The 19,612-nt window shown below is 40.4% G+C and overlaps 4 non-coding genes across 4 annotated transcripts; all 4 read left to right on the forward strand.

Annotated features, from left to right (window-relative positions):
• Positions 1 to 2,053: 2,053 nt before the first annotated feature.
• Positions 2,054 to 2,248, forward strand: LOC121756707. The gene has a single exon (XR_006041080.1). It is a non-coding gene; the product is annotated as a U2 spliceosomal RNA (small nuclear RNA).
• Positions 2,249 to 5,098: 2,850 nt separating this feature from the next.
• On the forward strand, positions 5,099 to 5,316 carry LOC121756692. The gene has a single exon (XR_006041068.1). It is a non-coding gene; the product is annotated as a small nucleolar RNA U3 (small nucleolar RNA).
• A 494-nt stretch (positions 5,317 to 5,810) lies between these two features.
• LOC121756697 lies at positions 5,811 to 6,029 on the forward strand. The gene has a single exon (XR_006041073.1). It is a non-coding gene; the product is annotated as a small nucleolar RNA U3 (small nucleolar RNA).
• A 319-nt stretch (positions 6,030 to 6,348) lies between these two features.
• LOC121756714 lies at positions 6,349 to 6,544 on the forward strand. Its single transcript, XR_006041087.1, has one exon. It is a non-coding gene; the product is annotated as a U2 spliceosomal RNA (small nuclear RNA).
• The last annotated feature ends 13,068 nt before the right edge of the window (positions 6,545 to 19,612 follow it).

Here is a 19,612-nt window from a genome sequence, read left to right on the forward strand (position 1 = left end):
CTCTCTTTACTTAACTCACCTATCACAATTTTTCTTAATCTTCATGCCGAAAAGAAACGCCTCCATTACTATGGAACAGAAGGAGTACTATTGGTTGGTATGATAAGTTCACACAGTCTATAGAGTGACTTTTGTCTAGTTTTGCAGTTATATTAAACTTTTTGAGAGAATTTTTTATAAGAAAAAAACCTTAGACAGTATTTTTAAAATCGATGTTCTAGAAAATGTGATTGAAATAATGTGACTCATCTAGTACTCCATCATAGTAAGATTTATTTAAAGTTCAAAACTTGAATCTTATACAGACAATATCCATATTTGGTGCAACCCCAATGGTAATGATGTGGACCCAAATTGTTGAGTGTCTTTTTCTACTTAGACAAATACAATTAATTATCAATTGATCATATTATCATTTAATTTGGGCCTATTGAAAATAACTAAAAAGAACTTGTGTGATTTTTACTAATTTAGTTATACTCTCATTCAACACATTACAACCTTTTTCAGTTTGGCTAGTGTAGCTAGAATAGATATTACAGCTAATATGATAAGCTTGGTCAAATATAGGCGAAACAAGCACTCGAATCAAAATATTAGCATCAGATTTACTTTAACTAAAATGTAGGGACAAATTCACTTAGTTCACATTTTGCACCCCACTTCAAAGTTCACATATAACTATTCAATTCACTACAAAAAAAACTTATCTTTTAGGAACATAAAAATATAAAAATTGAGATGCAATTATTTGTGTTGAAAAGTTATAAAAATAACAATAATTTAGGACGCAAAAGAAAGCGTCCTAAATTAAGACCAAATTAACTTAATTTTTTTAGGACTCTTCTATTTGCGTTGGTGGTATATTTAGAAATTACACAAATTTGCGTCTTTAATTATATTAAAAAAATATTAACGGTTTTTTTGTTGTAGTGAGTCTTTCTGATAATACTCTAATTGTTATGAGAGTAAATATCAATTTAAATCATCAACTATACTCACTTTAGAGAAAAATTTCTACTGGAAAAAATTCCTATTTAAATTGCAAAATACTACTATTACCTTTTTTTTTCTTCGCCAACGTATCCATTTTTTTAAATTAAGTAGGGTTGTAGGCATGCATATAACACGAGGTTGAATTTTTTGCATCACACTCTCTCTCTCATAACTTCATTTCCCTCGTGAATTTCCACCAAATCAAATTGTATTAATGCACCTATGACACGAATATTTCCACTTCTTCTCACTTTATTCAACCACTTTAATTACATATACATTTATACATAGTATGGGCAATTATATACACGAGAAATATTATGTTAGATGCTACCTTATTTGACAATCAAATATACGTGAGCGCATTTGGATTATATTAAGATTATTTCTTTTATTTTATATATTTAATTTGTTTATAAATACATTAGAAGTTGTCATTGTCGTCGTTAAATTTTACAAACCCTGATTACATAAATATGCAACATAACATGTTTTATCACATTAAGTCCTAAATTATATATAGGTCTAATTTTAAAACTCCTTCCGCTGTACTCAAACATCCAAATTTTTTAGTTTGTCCTACTTAAAATATTAACTTTCTATATTTGAAAAATAAATTTCTATCTATTCTTTTCTTATTAAAATTCTTCCAATAATACAAGCTAAATTCTTCCAACATAGTATTTGGCATTAGAGCTGGACTTATATAAATCTCCTTTATTAATTAAACTCACTCACTCATGTGTTTCAAGCACAAAATACTTACCTCCTTCAATGCGATATACTAGCGAAGCTTTACTACCGATTCCTGAAGAGGTCCTTTAATAAAAAAATTTTGATTCATCAATGTGTGTTTCCTTGCTTTTGAAGTATCCAGAACACTAATCATATATCACCATCATAAATCAAACTCATTGTATTTTAGCACAGAATGTTCAAGTGTTTTAGCACAGCTAGCGTATATACTTATTGAAATTGTATTCCCACATCGAATGTATACAGCAAGGTTGAGCAGAGCACGTGGTATAAAACCATGGGGGCAGCCTATGGAAAACTCATACCTTTCTCGGCTTTTGGCTAAGATCAAGTGTAGTATCTGTTCTTATCAGTTTAATATCTGATATGTGGACCATTGGTCCACACGATATTAAATTTATTTTTTAAAGGGGAAGGTCTATCAAAGTAGCTTGCTACTTGGGCCTTCGTGCGTCGCCCATGCGTTGCACTACTGCTCGGGCCTGGCGCACCCCACCAATTTTAGTTTCATTATTTCATCTATCAGTGCAACGATTTGGTTCATTTCCTAATTGAAATCTCAAATAAATATATAATCAAGGATTATCGAGTTCCTCAGATTGCCTATATTAGTGCTGGTTTCTTATTGTTTATTTTTCCACATTGTAGCACCGTCAATCAGTGTAGCGGAGAAAATTCTCCAGTCATACCCTGTCTGGGTGACTAGCAGGTTTGCATACTCGATACTTTTGTGGCGGAGAAAATTCTCCAGACTTGTGATTTCTGGGTTGTGATGGCATTAGATGATTGTTCTTGGCTTGGATTTTGGTCCAAGTTAGGATGGCCAGGCAGCTATTTGGCAAACTCTTTATCTTTTTGAACTTTTGATGAGTGATTGTAATGCCATTTGATGAGTATGATAGTTAATGCAGCTTCAATTCTACGCTACATCTATGTCAAGTATAAGGTCCCAGTTTTGAAGTATCTTGGACACTGAAGCTTCCTAGTGGTGTAATATTACAACCTAAATCCTTCTGAAATACTTGGCATTACATCTGAATACATACGCCTCCTTCATATATTAAACTGACACTTGTGTTTTAGCTAAGAGTAGGTGCTTTGACATATCTAGTGAATAACCTTAATGCATCATTCAGAAAAATAGATTGTCTAACAACTGCTACTTGATGTCAAAATGTCTCCTAGTACCTGTAAATTGAAATAGCAAGAACTGTCACTTCTTAGATTTTCAAAAGATTTTTAGTCCTATGCAAATGTAATATTTAGGAAAATATTTCCACTTAATCTTATGTACATGAGTTCTATTATTCACCTCAAGATTACAAAACAATTCCACATGAAAGCAAGAATAATATGAACTTCCGAAAACATCAAGTAGGAACTATTCTATCTTTTCTCTGTGTGTATATCTCATGCGATGTGCCACTAGCTCACACACATATAATATATATACGCGATACATAGCTCAACTAACTATCAAGCTAGCAAACTGATCCAAGAACTCTAACGGCTATGTTCATTGGCTTTGCTCGTGCTCGTTCTTGATCTTTTTAAGCTTATGTTTGCATGGAAAAATCTTAACAATCATATTAACGGCAGCCTCCTCTAGTGGCTTGTGAGGTTATATCTGTGTTTATTTGGGTGTTGCATTTCATAAGTAAGATTGTTATATAGTATTATAGAAGTTAATAAGGTCTTTTTATCTATCACTTGTCACTTTTCCTTCTACCTGAACTTGGTAATCAACTCACTGATTTCTATAAGAAGAAAACAATCACACACATCCCTTACTTAACTATGAGCATTACTATCCCACATCGAATTTCTACTGAATAAATGATAGGTACATAAAGTGATGATGTCGACCATGCTCTCTATGAACCACGTACGAGCCGGGGCTTTGATAATGTTGAAGCTCGCTTGGAGAACCCCGAACGCCCGCTCCACATCCTTCGAGCAGCCTCCTGCTTCTGCGCAAAAAGCGCCTGCTTTGCGTTCACAGGCCTAGTGCACGTCTTCACGAAGGTTGGCCACTTCGGGTAGATGCCGTCGGCAAGATAATACCCCATTTTATAGCGCCGGTTGTTAGTGGTGAAGTTCATGGCCGACGCTTTACCATCCAAAACTTTGGCGAAGATGTCAGATTGGTGAAGCACGTTTATGTCGTTGTTCGAGCCGGGGACCCCGAAATACGCATGCCAGATCTATAACCGGTAGTCGCCAACGGCCTCGAGTATAACGGTGGGGTGGGTGCCTTTGTGGCCGCTCGTGTACGACCCCCTCCATGCCACAGGGCAATTCTTCCATTGCTAGTGCATGCAGTCGACGCTGCCAAGCATCCCGGGGAATCCATGCACTTCTTCCTGAAGGCGGAGCAGGAACTGGCAATCTGTCGTGCTTGGCTTCCGGAGAAATTCGTCGGTGAAGGCTGCCCGGACGCCTTTGCAGTATTGGAGCAAGCACATTCTCCCAGTGTTGTCTCCAATGTGGAGGTATTCGTCGAACACATCCGCCGTTTGTCCAGTCGCAAGCTGACGGATTGATGCAGTACATTTCTGCAGCGTCGTGTGACTGGGACGGCCGACAGCGTCGAACCTTTCTTGGAAGAACTCTTCCCGGGCCGCCAATGTATTTGCGATGTGGAGAAATAGCGGTCGCCGCATGCGGAAACGGCGACGGAAGTACGTATCTCCCCACACCGGGTTATCGCAGAAGTAGTCGCGGACTAACCTTGCGGCGGCTTCCTCCCGGTTAAGATGGATGTAAGTCCGGGAGCGTCTTTGGGGCTGCGCGGCTTTCTCCGCTTCCCGGCGTCGATCTTCTTCAAGTGATTCTTTCATTATTTGACGCATTTGCTCATATGGATCCATGAGATCGATTAAATTTGGGAGAAGAATAAAAGAGAGATTATTTGAGATGAAAATTGGAGAGAAAGTGGAGATGATTTGAGAAGAATAGATGTGTAGTTGTGTGTGAAATGATGAATTAAGAGTATTTATAGAGTAAAAAAAAATTGGAAAACAGCTATAAAACGGTAATATTACCGTTTTCCACTTTTTAAATTTTCTTTTTTTTTTATTTTATTTCGATTTAAAAAAAATGATTTATTGTGTCAGCGTGACGAATCTCACTCGCAGGTCGGCGAGTGAGAGTCAGGAATGGCCTGGGAGCGCGCCACGTCGCGGGAGCGCGTGGTGAGCCGTCCCGTGCAGCGTCTCGGCGTGACGGGCGATCCGGCGAGATGGTGACGGGACGAGACGCTGCAACGCGTCCCGCCACCGTTCCGTCACGGAGTAACGAGATTCGGGCCACCCGCGTAACGCGTTGCGGGTGGCCTAAAGTGTTCACGACCTTACTTGAACAGGATCTGTTTTATAGGCTCGTACCTCTGTATCCTTGATTTCTAAGGAGGCAGGAAACCTCGTCTGGTGGATGAATTGTAGTTGCGTGGCTAGAGCGTGATTAACAGCCCCTCGGGTTGGGTTTCTGGCTCGTTGTGCAGTAGATGATCGTTCTTGGCATGACTCGTCTAGTCAGGATGGCTGGGCAGCTGTCTGACAGACTCTAAATCTTTTTTGTTTTTGTTTTTCAACTTATGATTTATTGATGCAGCTTAGTTCATAATTCTCTACCAATGGCAGTAGCTTCTTCGCCTGTCCTAACTGGTTTGTGACTTTGTCTGCAAAAGAGGCTGAACCACATCTTTTATGAAGTTCTTGTGCTTGTTTTCTTATTGTAGTGAATGTATGTATTTTATAACTACGATTCATGAAGACGTGTGTGTGTTTCTTCGATGTTAATGCAGGATCATCGTGTAACCTTTCCTTGCTGTTCCTCATCGAAACCTTCTGTCTCGTGCCTAGAAGCCTTCTGTTTCATAAAAAGTAATAAAATTTTGAACAAAATACTTATAATTCAATCAATTTCAGACAAGTCTTGGGCCTGGGCTATTATAAGCTAATCCTATCAGATTATGAGCTCTTCGGTTTGGCATATCTCCACCGAAATTTTGTTAGGGGGATAAATATATAATGGTAATTGCATCGGGTCATAAACTGATGGATCTGTTCTATAGGATCTGTTCTATAGGCTCGTACCTCCGTATCCTTGATTTCTAAGGAGACAGGAAACCTCATCCGGTGGATGAACCATGGCTGCCTGGCTAGAGCGTGATTAACAGCCCCTCGGGTTGGATTTCTGGCTCGTGGTGCAGTAGATGATCGTTCTTGGCTCGACTCTGGTCCAGCCAGGATGGCTGGGCAGCTGTCTGACAGACGGCCTCTAAATCTTTTATAGTTTTTGATTTATTGATGCAGCTAATCATGATAGTTATGTGAGGTATGGCATTTGATAACAGCGCCTCAGGTTTGTGTGGGTTGTTGGAGTTAATGTTTGTGCTGCACCGATGCATGAAATGAAACAACCAGCTCTTCTCTCTGCATGTTTTCTTTGTTGTAGATGAATGTATGTATTTGAGTTGCCTAACCTGATTCTGAAGTATCATTATTGAAATTTTATTCCCACATCGAATGTATTATAGAGGAAGGAAGAGCAGACCATTTAGTATAAAATCATGGGGCAGCCTATGGAAAACTCATACCTTTCTCGGCCTTTTGGCTAAGATCAAGTGTAGTATCTGTTCTTATCAGTTTAATATCTGATATGTGGATCATTGGTCCACACGATATTAAATTTATTTTTTAAGGGGAAAGGCCTATCAAAGTAGCTTGCTACTTGGGTCTTTGTGTGTCGCCCATGCGTTGCACTACTGCTCGTGCCTGGCACACCCCACCAATTTTAGTTTCATTATTCTTTTCCTTATTAGAAAGCTCAATTTGACATATATAAACGAATTCCTACTGAATAAATGACACGTACATAAACGGATCGCTTCGTGAAGCAGTCATGACCACTCGGACCTATGTATCCTTGATCTATAAGGAGACAGGAAACCATATCTGGCGGATGAACCACGGTTGCCTGGCTAGAGTGTGATTAACAGCTCTCTCAGGTTGTTTTCCGGCTTGTTGTGCAGTAGACGATCATCCATCTTTTTGTTTTTCAACTTTTTGTGATATCTGTATTTTATTTCAGGTTTGCATCATTTCATAATATCATTGTATAAGAGCTGTGGCATTTGATGAGCCCCTTGCAAAATATTTGGTATTAGATGAAGTGTTTGTCCCAGCTACTGAATATCCTTGAAAAGACTGTTCTTCTTTGAAGAATATGTATGTTGAAAGAAAATGTAAATGGGCAAAGCATCTATTTACTGGAGGCTTATTTTTTGTTTTTAACATCAACTTTAAGGGAATCAAAATGAACTTCCCGTAATATAACTAACGGATTTGATTGTGGATTGATGAAGTTGATTGTTGATTATATTGTACACATTAATTTAGTAAAACAACCCAAATATGAGAGCTATGATTAGTTATTAGTTAGTTAAACAATTACAAAGATATTTACCCAAAATATCATATAAAAAACGTGTTGTTACAACAAATGGTCGAGGTTTTTGCATCTGGGGATGGTGAATTCGGACTTCGGCAACCAGCTAGAGAACATCAAGACATGGTTACTGGTGATTGTTGGCATGATTCAACTATTGCGTTTGCGTTGAGTTACTGAGTAAAGGGACGGGACGGGACGGCCTTCACCTCCCATTTATGTTGTGCTTCTAGGAATTCCCTTCATTTCAACGTGCCACAGACTTTCACTGGGAGAACTATTCCGGTAAGGCCGCGTAGAATTGAGGAGCCAGCTCGGGTAACCACAAGTAGTCTATGGTAGAATTGATTTTTCTTCTTGTGATGAATAATTAGGCAATTGGACATATCATAGACAAGTTAGGGACTGTATCATATTTTATAATCTGGTCATTATCCTTGAAGATAATCAAAGAATGTGATCTTTGCCTTTTGAATAAATGCATCCCCATTTGAAGAGGCTTAATAGTCTCTTATTGTCAGATTTAAACCCTGTACATTCATTGGTTTTTATGAATTACTACTACTAGACACTGTTTACAAGTAAACCTCATTATACATTCTCCATAGGGTAAGCAGTGGGAACGGTAATAATATATGGATGTCAAAATTAATTTATTTTACTAGTGCTATTATTTTGAGTTGGTATGATAAGTATCTGTTCAAGTTCAAATTTAGAAGATACCACAAGTCTATAGAGCAACTTTTATCTTGTTTTTATACTGTATTTTTGAGAGAATTTTTTATAGGGAAAACTTAACAATATTTAAAAATTTATATTCCAGAATATGTGATTTGAGAGTATTATTATAAGTGAATTATGACTCACCTTAAATACTAGTAATCCATTTTATTAAAGAACAAAACTTGAATCTTATCGTGACAAGATCCTCATTTGATGCACACCGCAATGATAATGATGTGAACCCGAATTGTTGAGTGTCTTTTTCCTCCTAGCTTAATTACCATTACCATTATCAATTGATCATACTCCTATTAGTATCATTTAAATTGGGCCAAACTCGAAAGACCAGAAAGATCTTGTGTTATTTTTACTAATTTCTGTTTGGCTAGTGCAGCTAGGAGTATAAAACAATTGGGCCTAACTTCAATTTTTTTTATTAATATAAAATAAAAGTGAAATATTTAGAATGAGTTGTGCATTTACCCCATTTAATGCTCATATTAAATCGAACTAAGATAAACACAGCTAGTGAATATAGAAATACTCGAGTATTTTGGGAGAATGAAACGATTAGTGTTTCACGTCATACGTGTATGAAGACGAACACAGGGATAAGGATTCATCTTCAACTATGCCACACCTAAAACAGCATATCCACTGCTCTTAGTTCCATCACCTCAAATTTGCTCCAAAATGGATTCTTCTTCACTCTCTAACTTCGACCCTCGTATTGTGTTACACCTCAAAAACTGATTAAGACAAAAACAAACGTCTATCATGAAAAACAACGATAAATATGGAATAAAGTATTCGATATAGGTTTTGGGTCCCGTAGCCAATGAACTACTTCCTCTGTCGCTTATAATTTGTCATCATTTGATCCGACACGAATTTTAAGAAATATAATAGAAAATGAGTTGACAAAGTTAGGAATATGTGAGTGCTACTTTTATATATTAGTTCTATAATAAAATATGAGTGAAAATGAGTTAATGAAATATGAGGTCTACACCAAAACTGGTAAAAGTGAAAGGTCATAAATTTTTAGTTACAGACAAAAATAGAAATAAGTGATAAATTTTCAGATACGGATGGATTACATCTTAGTCATTAGATCATTACTCAATTCATATATTACATGCCAAAAATGCGAGGGAAGGAAAATTATGGTTTTATCATTGTCCCACATCGGCACATTAAAATAAAGTTGGTTTATATCCTTCCAAAAAAATTTTGCCAAGCCTTGAATGGGGCTTGTGAACTAAGGGCAATATGGGAATTGAAGGTTAGGCCTGTGATTGTATGGCCAGGCCATGGGCTTCTCTAATATGGCCTGTCTGTTCCAAACAGCGGAGTTGGGCCACGTGGTTTCATTCAAAGAAATGGGCCAACTTTTTAAGGCTCTACAACATGATTTAGCATTGTTTTCAATTTTCGTAATAAATCTTTCTTCTGGTGATAAATCTTAGATAGGGGTCGCCAAACGGGTTATTCGCGGGTATCTGCACCCGTACCTGATTTTAGCCAAATTTGTTGTTCCAATACCCGTCCCACAACATATCGGGATTACCCCATACCCGTGTCGGGTTTCCCGTACCCGACATTGCGGGTACCCGTACCCGACTCGAGACCTAAATAGAAAATTTGAAAACCCTAATATCCGACAATGTTCCCTAATTTACTGTATTCATATCGATTGTAAGCTTTGAATAGATTGAGAATAAAAGTGAGGGGACACTCTATAGTTAGTTGCGATGAGTTTTTAATTGTATGTTTGTTGGAATATAAAAATGTTTCAAAATAACTCTTAGAACTCTTAGATTCTGTAAAGTATTAAAAGATGGTATATGGCTAATACTAATAATATCGGGTATTATCGTGATTAACATGTATATGCGTGGATAGCGGGTATAGTATATGGCTAATATTAATAATATCGGGTATTGTCGGGATTAACGGATATACCCGTGCGGATAGCGGGTATACCCGTTACCCGCAAACCTCTAAAACACACTACCCGATCCCACCCTGTTTCCCGTTATCGTTGGGTAACGGGTACCTGATATCCGATGGGTAACGAGTCGAAATGGGAATTACCCATTACCCGCTACCCATTTTAGACAATGGATCACGTAATAGGCAAGTTAGGGACCATATCATATTTTGTAATTTGGTTATTATACTTGAAGACAAATTAAATGAATGTGGTCTTCGGTCTTCGCCTTTTAAATTAAATGCATATATCCGCATTTGAGGTGGCTTTCGCTGCCAAAAAATTTTTTATTTAGAATAATTTTTATTGATATTGAAGATACTAATTTGTGTTATACCACCAACCCTTGAAAACACGTTTTTATTGTTGGTGTCCTAACTAAAATTAGAGGACGCAAATGAAAGCGTTTCAGAGTGTCCACAATAGGGAGGCTGCCGCATCCTCGGCGGCACCGCGGCTCCCTATTGCCGAGGACACGGGCAGGCGCGGCGGTGGGGGGTGAACGGGCATGAGCCGCATTCGCGGCGAGGAAGCGGCGGTCTGGGCATGCGCGCGGCGCCTATTGCCCGCCGGAGAAAGCCGCGGCGGTGCCCCACTCCAATTTTGTGATTTTTTTTTAGTTTTTAAAATTTTTATCTATGAAATATATATTCCCAAATCATTTTTTCATTACATTCCATTCTATTAATTTTTTTCAATTAATTTTGCTCTAATCCAATTAAAATATATCAATATTGATATAATAATGTGATTTTCGGTTGTAGCGTGTCTACTATTGAGTTGGATAAGTTTTTGTGGCTGTGTCTTGGGCAGGTTTGTGGTTCTGTCATATTATTGTGGACCCTCTTAAAAAAAATAGAAGATTAAGTTAATTTGGCTTTATTTAGGAATGCTTTTTTTTGTCCTAAATTGTTTTTGGGAGTAATTTTTACGTCTCGATTTTGTTGTCTTTTACCGGTAACTCAATTAGGTAAAAAGATGTGGATAAAATATTAAATAAAGCTAGCATCAAATTTACTTGAGTATTGGGGAAATGAATCGATTTGTGTTCCACTTAAAACAAGGATGTAGAATGAATACAGATCAAATGAAGAATCAGTATTGGTTTCCTTTATTTGTTTTTATTTCATGATTCATTTATTTATATAGTAAGAATTGTTGTTTATGCAATGCATGCGCAGTCGTCACAGGAAACTGGTGAGCAAGTTTCTGATGAACGCGAAGAATATGTTAAGTGAAAATGGTGAGATTCACATTACGCATAAGACCAATGGTTTCCACGCCGACTTTAAGGTGGAGAGCCTTGCTTCATCGCACGGGCTAAAACTTATAGAGGCCGTGAAATTTAAATGTGGTGATTATCCAGGCTACAACACCAAGTACGGATTTGGGGGTGATGGCAACTTCGATTGCAACCCTAGCAAAACCTTCAAATTCGGCCTTAAATCAGTTTCACTTTGATCTATTTATCTTCACTTTTTGATTACATAGATTTCAGTTAATGTTATGCCAAATGTATGATATCCGGGACTCTTGTTTTATGATGTTTTTGAAGTTATATTATGGAATACTGTGTTTTGTTACCTAAATGATTATGGCGTAGATTGATAATTACTACTCTCTCCGTCAGCCATTAATTAAGAATTTCGTTAACTTTTCTGCACTCATTTTATAAAAATGAAAATAAGTAATAATAGTTAAAGTGGTGTAATGGTCTTCTTTACATTACTCTATCTCTTACCTAATAGCGGACAGAGGGAGTAATTTGTAGCTAAATGTTTGTGTTAGTAGACCCAGACTTGATTGCTTAGCTATAGTTGAATGCTATGAAGCTTTGTTCAAAATTTATGTCATGTTTTGGATGTTGATTTTGGTGATTTGATTTTAGTTTTATTTTTAAATCTCCGAAAAATTAACTTCTCGTTTCCATCTTATGTTTTGATCAATCAACTTTTAAAAGTTAACCAACTATTCTTCATTTCCCAACTATTCTTCATTTCCGCCTTGATAAATCACCATTATCAAATTTTTCATATCACAATTAATCATTTAAATTGGGCCTAACAGAAAGGACACAAAATTAATCTCTTACTGTGATTTTTTCGCTGATTTAGTTATCTCATGGTACAACATTTTTTCTATAATTTGGCTAGTTTAGCTAGAATAGTCACTGTAGCAATATGATAAGCTTGGTCAAATATAGGTGATAACAAGGACACAAAACAAAATATTAGTACCAGATTTACTTAAATAAAACAAATGAGACATATTTTGCATCTCACAATTCACATATAAGTATTATTCAAATTTTCTAATAATGATTCTTATGAGAGTAAATATAAATTTGAACCACAAACTATATTCATTTTAGAGAATATATTCCGATTGTAATATGGGTCCTTCACCTTGCACATGACCCCGCCGCATTTATTTGCAGGCGGGGTCATGTCCAACTCAATTAAAATATACCAGTATTGATATAATAATGTGATTTGTGGTTGTGATGTGTCCATTATTGAGTTTGACAAGTTTTTGTGGCTATGTCTTAGGCAGGTTCGTGGCTATGTCGTATTATTGTGGACACTCTTAAAAAAATGGAAGATTAAGTTAACTTGGCTTTATTCTAGGAACGCTTTTTTTTTCATAAATTGTGTTTAGGAGTAATTTTTTACGTCGCGATTTTGTTGTCTTTTACATGTAACTCAATTATGTAAAAAGATGTGGATAAAATATTAAATAAAGCTAGCATCAAATTTACTTGAGTATTGGGGAAATGAATCGATTGGTGTTCCACCTAAAACGTCAACGAAGAAGAAGAGAAAAAAGTAAAAAACAGTAGTGATGTGCTAGTGATGGGGTACGTACTAAACAAGCCCAATAGCAGTGACGGCCCATCAGCCCAAAGATCAAGGAAGAGTATCAGTTCGGCATTACCAAAGAGTTCGGCCCTAGCCTACAGCTCGGTAAAAGCCGACCAATCAGTTCGGCATTACCAAAGAGTTCAGCCCCAGCCTACAGCTCGGTAAAAGCCGACCAATCAAGCTCTACTCTCAGATCGGCAAAAGCTGCTCGGCAATAGTTCAGCAGTTCGGTCTCAGTATTCGACCGAACTGGGAGATAGTGGACTCATGCAGAACCTCCACGACCTCCACTGCACGATCTATTTAGTGGTGGACCCATGCAAGATCTCATGACCTCCACGACATCCACGATCTAATTAGTGATGATGTAAGCCACGACCTAATTAGTGATGATGTAAGCCACGACCTAGTCAGTGGTGATGCAAGCCACGATCTTAGTTCAATGTATAAATAGAACTTAGATCAGATAGGAGAGGGAGCTCTCGAGAGATCAAATATCAAATAGCAAGTCTGTATTGTAAGCTGTAGAAAACAGATTAAGCAATACAACTCTGCCCTCTTTTCTTCCCGTGGACGTAGATTTACCTCAGTAAATCGAACCACGTAAATCTCTGTGTCGTGATCTGTATTTTCCAGCATTCATCACCATCAAAAATTCGCCCAACCATCACTGGCGCCGTCTGTGGGAAACAGAGAACCAAATTTGTGATAAAGCGAATTTTTGACCCTTTTTCCACCCCAAAAAAAATGCATACCAGATCACATACTACCCGTAATACCGTTCGTGAAAACCATGAGGAAGCTAGTCCAGCCCGCAGGTCCGGAAAACAGCCTCGGGAGACATCTACTTCCAGTTTTCACGATGAAGGAACAAGCCGCTCAAAAGGTCCACACACCGAGTCTTCCCAGCAGCCTGATTTGAATGAGGCTGTCAAGCTGTTCTTGGCTGAGAAGCAGGATGAGTTCTTAGCCTTCCTGCAAAAGAGCCAAGAGCCGAAGACGAAAACGGTGGATTCTCCTTCCTCATCCAGACATGAAAGTCACTACCGCAGTAGTGCCGTGTCTTCCAGGAAGAAGAATCCTCAACCCCGACATGTTCCTGTTCCTCCTCGGTACCGGAATCACAGGAGATCTCCATCCCCTCCATACCGAAGAGATGTCGGGTTCGCCATGTACGGAGCATTGAAGACTCCGTTCTCAGACGATATCACCCGAACTCCCCTTCCACAGAACTACCGAACTCCGTCAATGACTTATGACGGGTTGGTGAATCCTCATGACTTCCTGGGACGCTATCAGTATAACATGGCGAACCAGGGTCTCAATGAGGTCCACATGTGCAAGCTGTTTCCCGAGCTGCTTATCGGGAACGCAAGAAGGTGGTTCGATAGCCTCCCCCAGGCAGCATTAGATCTTACCGAGATCTAATGGATGCTTTCCACAGGAGGTTCTTTCAGAAAGCGGAAGCCCGAATCACTTCGGCTCAGCTGCTTTCTATACGTCAAGGTCGCGACGAAAAGATCAGCGACTTTATGACGAGATTCCACAAGGAATGCCTACAAGTAGATGATCTCAATGATCTACTTGTCATTTCGGCATTCCAAAATGGAATCCTGCCCGGAGCTCTCTACAGAAAGCTCGTGGAATGCAGTCCGCAAACAGCTCAACAGATGTGGGACATTGCGGACCAGTTCTCCCGTGCCGATGAGGCAGACCGTCGCAAACGGTCTTTAGACAGCTCATCCCGAGGAGACAGGAGGAAGCCCGATCATAGCGATCAGGGACAAACTCGCCGAACTCCTTTTGGCGATCAGGGACATCCTCGCCGAACTCCTTTTGAAAGGATTCAAAGGACTCCGGTGCAAGACCGATTGGGGCCACGTCTCAATCCCGAGAAGCCGCCCGCCCAGTTCGTACCATTGAACAAGCCAAGAGCGGAAATTTTCGAACTGCATTCCGATATGTTCGAAAAACCAAAGCGGATGACGAAATCGGCCGCGCGTCGACCTCAGGATCAATATTGCTCCTTCCATCAAGACCACGGTCATGATACCGAGGAGTGCCGACATTTGGCTGCAGGTATTGACGCTCTTGTGAAAGCAGGGACGTTAAAAAAATACCAAAGCAAGCAGCCGAAAAAGAACAAAAAGCAGAGAGGTGAACTCAGGATCTGAAAAAGCAACAGGACCCCGAAGACGATGACGAGCCGCAATATGATGGAGTAATCCTGACTATTGATGCTCTCCCTGCCGGGAAGACTAAATCGTCCCTGAAGTCAGAGCGCAGAGACTTCAATCGAGAGGAGCCAACGCATAAAAGGCTGAAGCAGGACGAAGTGATTACATTTTCAGATGCAGATCCCGTCCCGGCCATTTCTCCTCATCAAGACGCTATTGTCATCCAAGCTGGAGTGGCAAACAAACTGATCCACAGAGTGTTTGTGGATACCGGAGCGTCAGTCAGCATTCTTTTTAAAGAATGTTTCGATAAACTAGAAGTGGATCCAGCTCGGCTCAGTCCGGCTCCGCTTCCTCTGAAAAGTTTCGCCCAGGAGGACACCCGCCCTGAAGGTATTATCAGCCTTCCGATCACGGTGGGAAAAGCGCCTACAAGCTCCAGTACGATGATCGAGTTCTTTGTGGTAAAAGCTCGGTCCCCGTACAACATCATCTTGGGAAGAGACTGGCTCAACGCAGTTCGGGCCGTTTGCTCTACTTATCACCTCACCATCAAGATTCCCACTAAATGTGGGATAGCGGTCATCCGAGGTGATCAAAAGAGAGCAAAAGAATGTCTGCAGATTGCGCTTAAAAGCGCCGAGCAATCAGTTCGGCACCATCAAGCATAGCAATCACAGCAACCGGAGTCAGAGGCAAGCGAGATGACCAAAGTCACTTCAGAGTCGAACTCAATGACCGTTCAGTTATACGAAGATGATCCATCCAGAACGGTCAAGATCGGTTTCGCGGGAACGCCTCTACTCCGGGAAAAGACCATCCAGCTCCTCAAGGAGTACAAAGATGTCTTTGCATGGTCTCCGTTGGACATGACCGGAGTGCCCCCTGAGGTAATCACTCATCGGTTAAATATTGATCCTTCAGTCCGGCCTATAAAACAGAAGCAAAGACTCTTTGCGGCAGAAAGAAATCAAGTCATCCATGACGAAGTCCGCCAATTACTGAAAGCGGATGTATTATTCGAGGTGAAATATCCTTCTTGGGTGGCCAATCCTGTGATGATCAAGAAAAAAGAAGGAGGATGGCGGATGTGCATAGATTTTACCGATCTAAACAAGCACTGTCTTAAAGATTGCTATCCCCTTCCGAACATAGATAAAAAAGTAGAAGCTTTGATCGGCTTCGAAATTTTCTGTTTTCTTGATTTATACAAAGGCTACCACCAAGTTTTAATGGATGAGAGTGATGCTTCAAAAACGGCTTTCATTACTGACTTCGGCATCTTTGCTTATAAAAAGATGCCATTCGGTTTAAAGAATGCCGGAGCCACATATCAAAGGATGGTAGATAAGCTTTTTCGGCATTTGATCGGAAAAGAGGTTGAAGTGTATGTTGACGACATAGTCGTCAAAAGCAGAAGCACTTCGGAGTACGAAGACAACCTCAAATCCACCCTCGACGTGCTCAAAAAAGCCAACCTCAAACTCAATCCCAAAAATGTACCTTTTTGGTAGATTCGGGAAAATTTCTGGGTTGTTGGGTTTCAAAGGACGGACTCAGGCAAATCCCTCAAAAGTTCAAGTTGTTCAGAACATGGCGATGCCGAAGTCCATACATGATGTGCAAAGACTAACTGGATGTCTAGCCGCACTGAATAGATTCCTTTCCCAAGCAGCCGAAAAGCAACTGCCGTTCTTCAAAGTGTTGAAAAAGGCACCAAAGTTTGAGTGGGGAGCCGAGCAGAAAAAGGCTTTTGACGAGCTCAAAAGTTATTTAGCCAAGCTTCCAATTCTCTCTGCTCCAACAGATGCCGAAGTGATATTCTTATACTTAGCGGCATCAGATCAAACCATTAGCGCGGTGCTTGTACGAGAAGAAGGCCTAAAGCAGCTTCCCATCTACTTTACAAGCCGAGCATTAAGAGGTCCAGAAACAAGGTATCAACCTCTGGAAAAAATTGCTCTGGCGTTAGTAAATGCAGCAAGGAGACTGCGGCCATACTTCTATGCTCACAAGGTATGCGTCTTAACCGATCTGCCACTTCGGCAAGTTTTGACCAAGCCAGAAGCATCAGGCAGAATCGCAAATGGGCCATAGAGTTGGGAGAACACTCAATAGAATATCTACCTCGGAAAGCCATCAAGGGACAAGCCTTGGCAGATTTTCTTGCAGAGGCAAAGTTCGATCAAGCAATCCCTGTTATTGCCGAACAGAAAAATCCTGCCAATGACGAACTAACACAGCCCCAGGAATCCGAAGTAGAACCGCCGGACTGCTGGAGTGGATTCGTAGATGGAGCTTCGAATAAGACGGGAAGTGGAGCTGGTATTCTACTTATTGCTCCCGACGGACACGAGGTAACTTATTCACTTCGGTTCTTATTCCCAACTACTAATAACGAAGCCGAATACGAAGCCCTCCTTGCCGGACTTCAATTAGCGCAAAGTCTATTTGTCAAATCTCTCAAAATCCATTGTGATTCACAAGTCATAGTGAATCACATGCTGGGTACAAGTGAAGCCGAGATGAGAGGATGAAAAAATACTTGGACAAAGCGCAAAGCATTAGCCGAAGTTTCTCTTATTTTCGGATAATCCGCATTCCCAGAGCGGAAAACAGCCGAGCAGATACTTTAAGTAAGTTGGCCTCATATCCGAGCTCAAAGGTGGAGGAATTACTACACCGAAGCATTGATGAAGCTGAGGTACATTCAGTAACCAGCTCGCCGAACTGGATGACGCCGATCTTACAGTATCTAGAATCAAGGACAACTGCCGAGGATAGAGAGAAGCTCGAAAATCACATGCCGAGCACTTCGTATGAACTTCATGCAGGAGTCCTATACAGAAAGTCCTACCTTCAACCGTTATTGCGATGTGTAGGACCAGAAGAGACGGACTACATCCTTAGAGAAGTTCATGAAGGATCTTGCGGTAGCCACATCGGAGCTAGAGCTTTAGCTAAAAAAGTTCTGAGATGGGGATATTATTGGCCAACTTTGGTACAAGAAGCAGTGCAGCTCGTCAAGACATGTACGAAGTGCCAAATCCATGCAAATATCCCGAGGATGCCGCAGACCGATCTATGTGCTATGCAAAGCCCTTGGCCTTTTATGCAATGGGGCATAGACATAGTGGGACCACTACCACAAGCTCCTCGGCAAATGAAATTCCTTATCGTTGCCGTGGATTACTTCACAAAGTGGGTGGAGCTGAACCATTAGCTACGATAACGAGCTCGAAGGCATTGGATTTCGTCTGGAAGAACATAGTGTGCCGATTTGGCATACCCCACATCCTCATTTCGGATAATGGGACTCAGTTCACCGACAAGACATTCAAGAATTGGTGCCAAGAGCTGAATATTCAACAGCGGTTCACTTCGGTCCCACCCACAAGCAAACGGACAAACGGAGGTAACAAACCGTATCTTGGTGAAAGGGTTAAAAGCTCGGTTAGAACAAGCCAAAGGACAATGGGTAGAAAATCTCCCTCAAGTCCTATGGTCCTACCGAACTACACCCAAAGCTTCCAACGGTGAAACTCCGTACAGTCTGGTGTACGGCACTGAAGCCGTGATTCCGGTTGAGATCGGCGTACCCAGTCCCCGAACTCTAAATTTCTCCTCAGAAATGAATGATGACGGACTGAGAGCCGAACTAGATCTGGCCGAAGAAAGAAGAGAATTGGCCTGCATAAAAGCAGCCAAGTACAAGGAGCAAGTAGCCCGGTATTATAACCAAAGGGTGAAAAAGCTGCAATTTCAAGTGGGAGATCTCGTCTTGAGAAACAACGAAGTAAGCCGAGCAGAAAAGCTGGGCAAGCTCGAACCCACATGGGAAGGTCCATATCGGGTGTCAGAAGTCCTCGGCAAAGGGTCTTACAAATTGACTCACATGTCAGGAGAACAAGTACCCCGAACATGGCACATTTCCAACCTCAAGAAGTTCCATTTGTAAGAGACAGTCCGGTCAGTCCGTCTTGTGTCTAGTTCGGTCCTAGAGGTATGTGTTTTCTTTGTTTTTTACTTTGTCTATGTGCTTTTGTTTTGTCTATGTGCGTCTCGTTCGTTTATGTGCGTCTTGCTTGTCTAGGTGTGTTTTGTCTGTCTATGTGCGTGTCGTCTCTTACAATGTTACTGAGGTATCTTGTTCTTCAAAGGCTGATCCCCTTTTTAGAACATATATAAGCCACGATTGTGAGTCCAAGCTTCTAAGGAGGATACAAGACCACAATTCAGCTTAAAAAACAAGCAGTTCGTCTGAAACGAACTGCAACAATAGCCAACGATTGTGAGTCAAGCTTCTAAGGAGGATACAGACCACAATTCGGCTTAAGAAACAAGCAGTTCGTCTGAAACGAACTGCAACAAAGGGAAAGTCCGATCCACGCGATAAAACTCGCCGAATTAGGACAAGGGAAAGTCCGATCACGCGATAAAACTCGCCGAATTAGGACAAGGGAAAGTCCGATCCAAGCGATAAACTCGCCAAATTAGGACACAAGCTTAGTCCGGTCAAAGAATTTACTTCATAAGACCAAAGACGAGTCCGGTCAAAGAAGTTTACTTCATAAGACCAAAGACGAGTCCGGTCAAGAAGTTTACTTCATAAGACCGAGGACGAGTCCGGTCAAAGAAGTTTACTTCATAAGACC

Source organism: Salvia splendens, chromosome 11, assembly GCF_004379255.2.
Source record: "Salvia splendens isolate huo1 chromosome 11, SspV2, whole genome shotgun sequence".
NCBI lineage: Eukaryota > Viridiplantae > Streptophyta > Magnoliopsida > Lamiales > Lamiaceae > Salvia > Salvia splendens.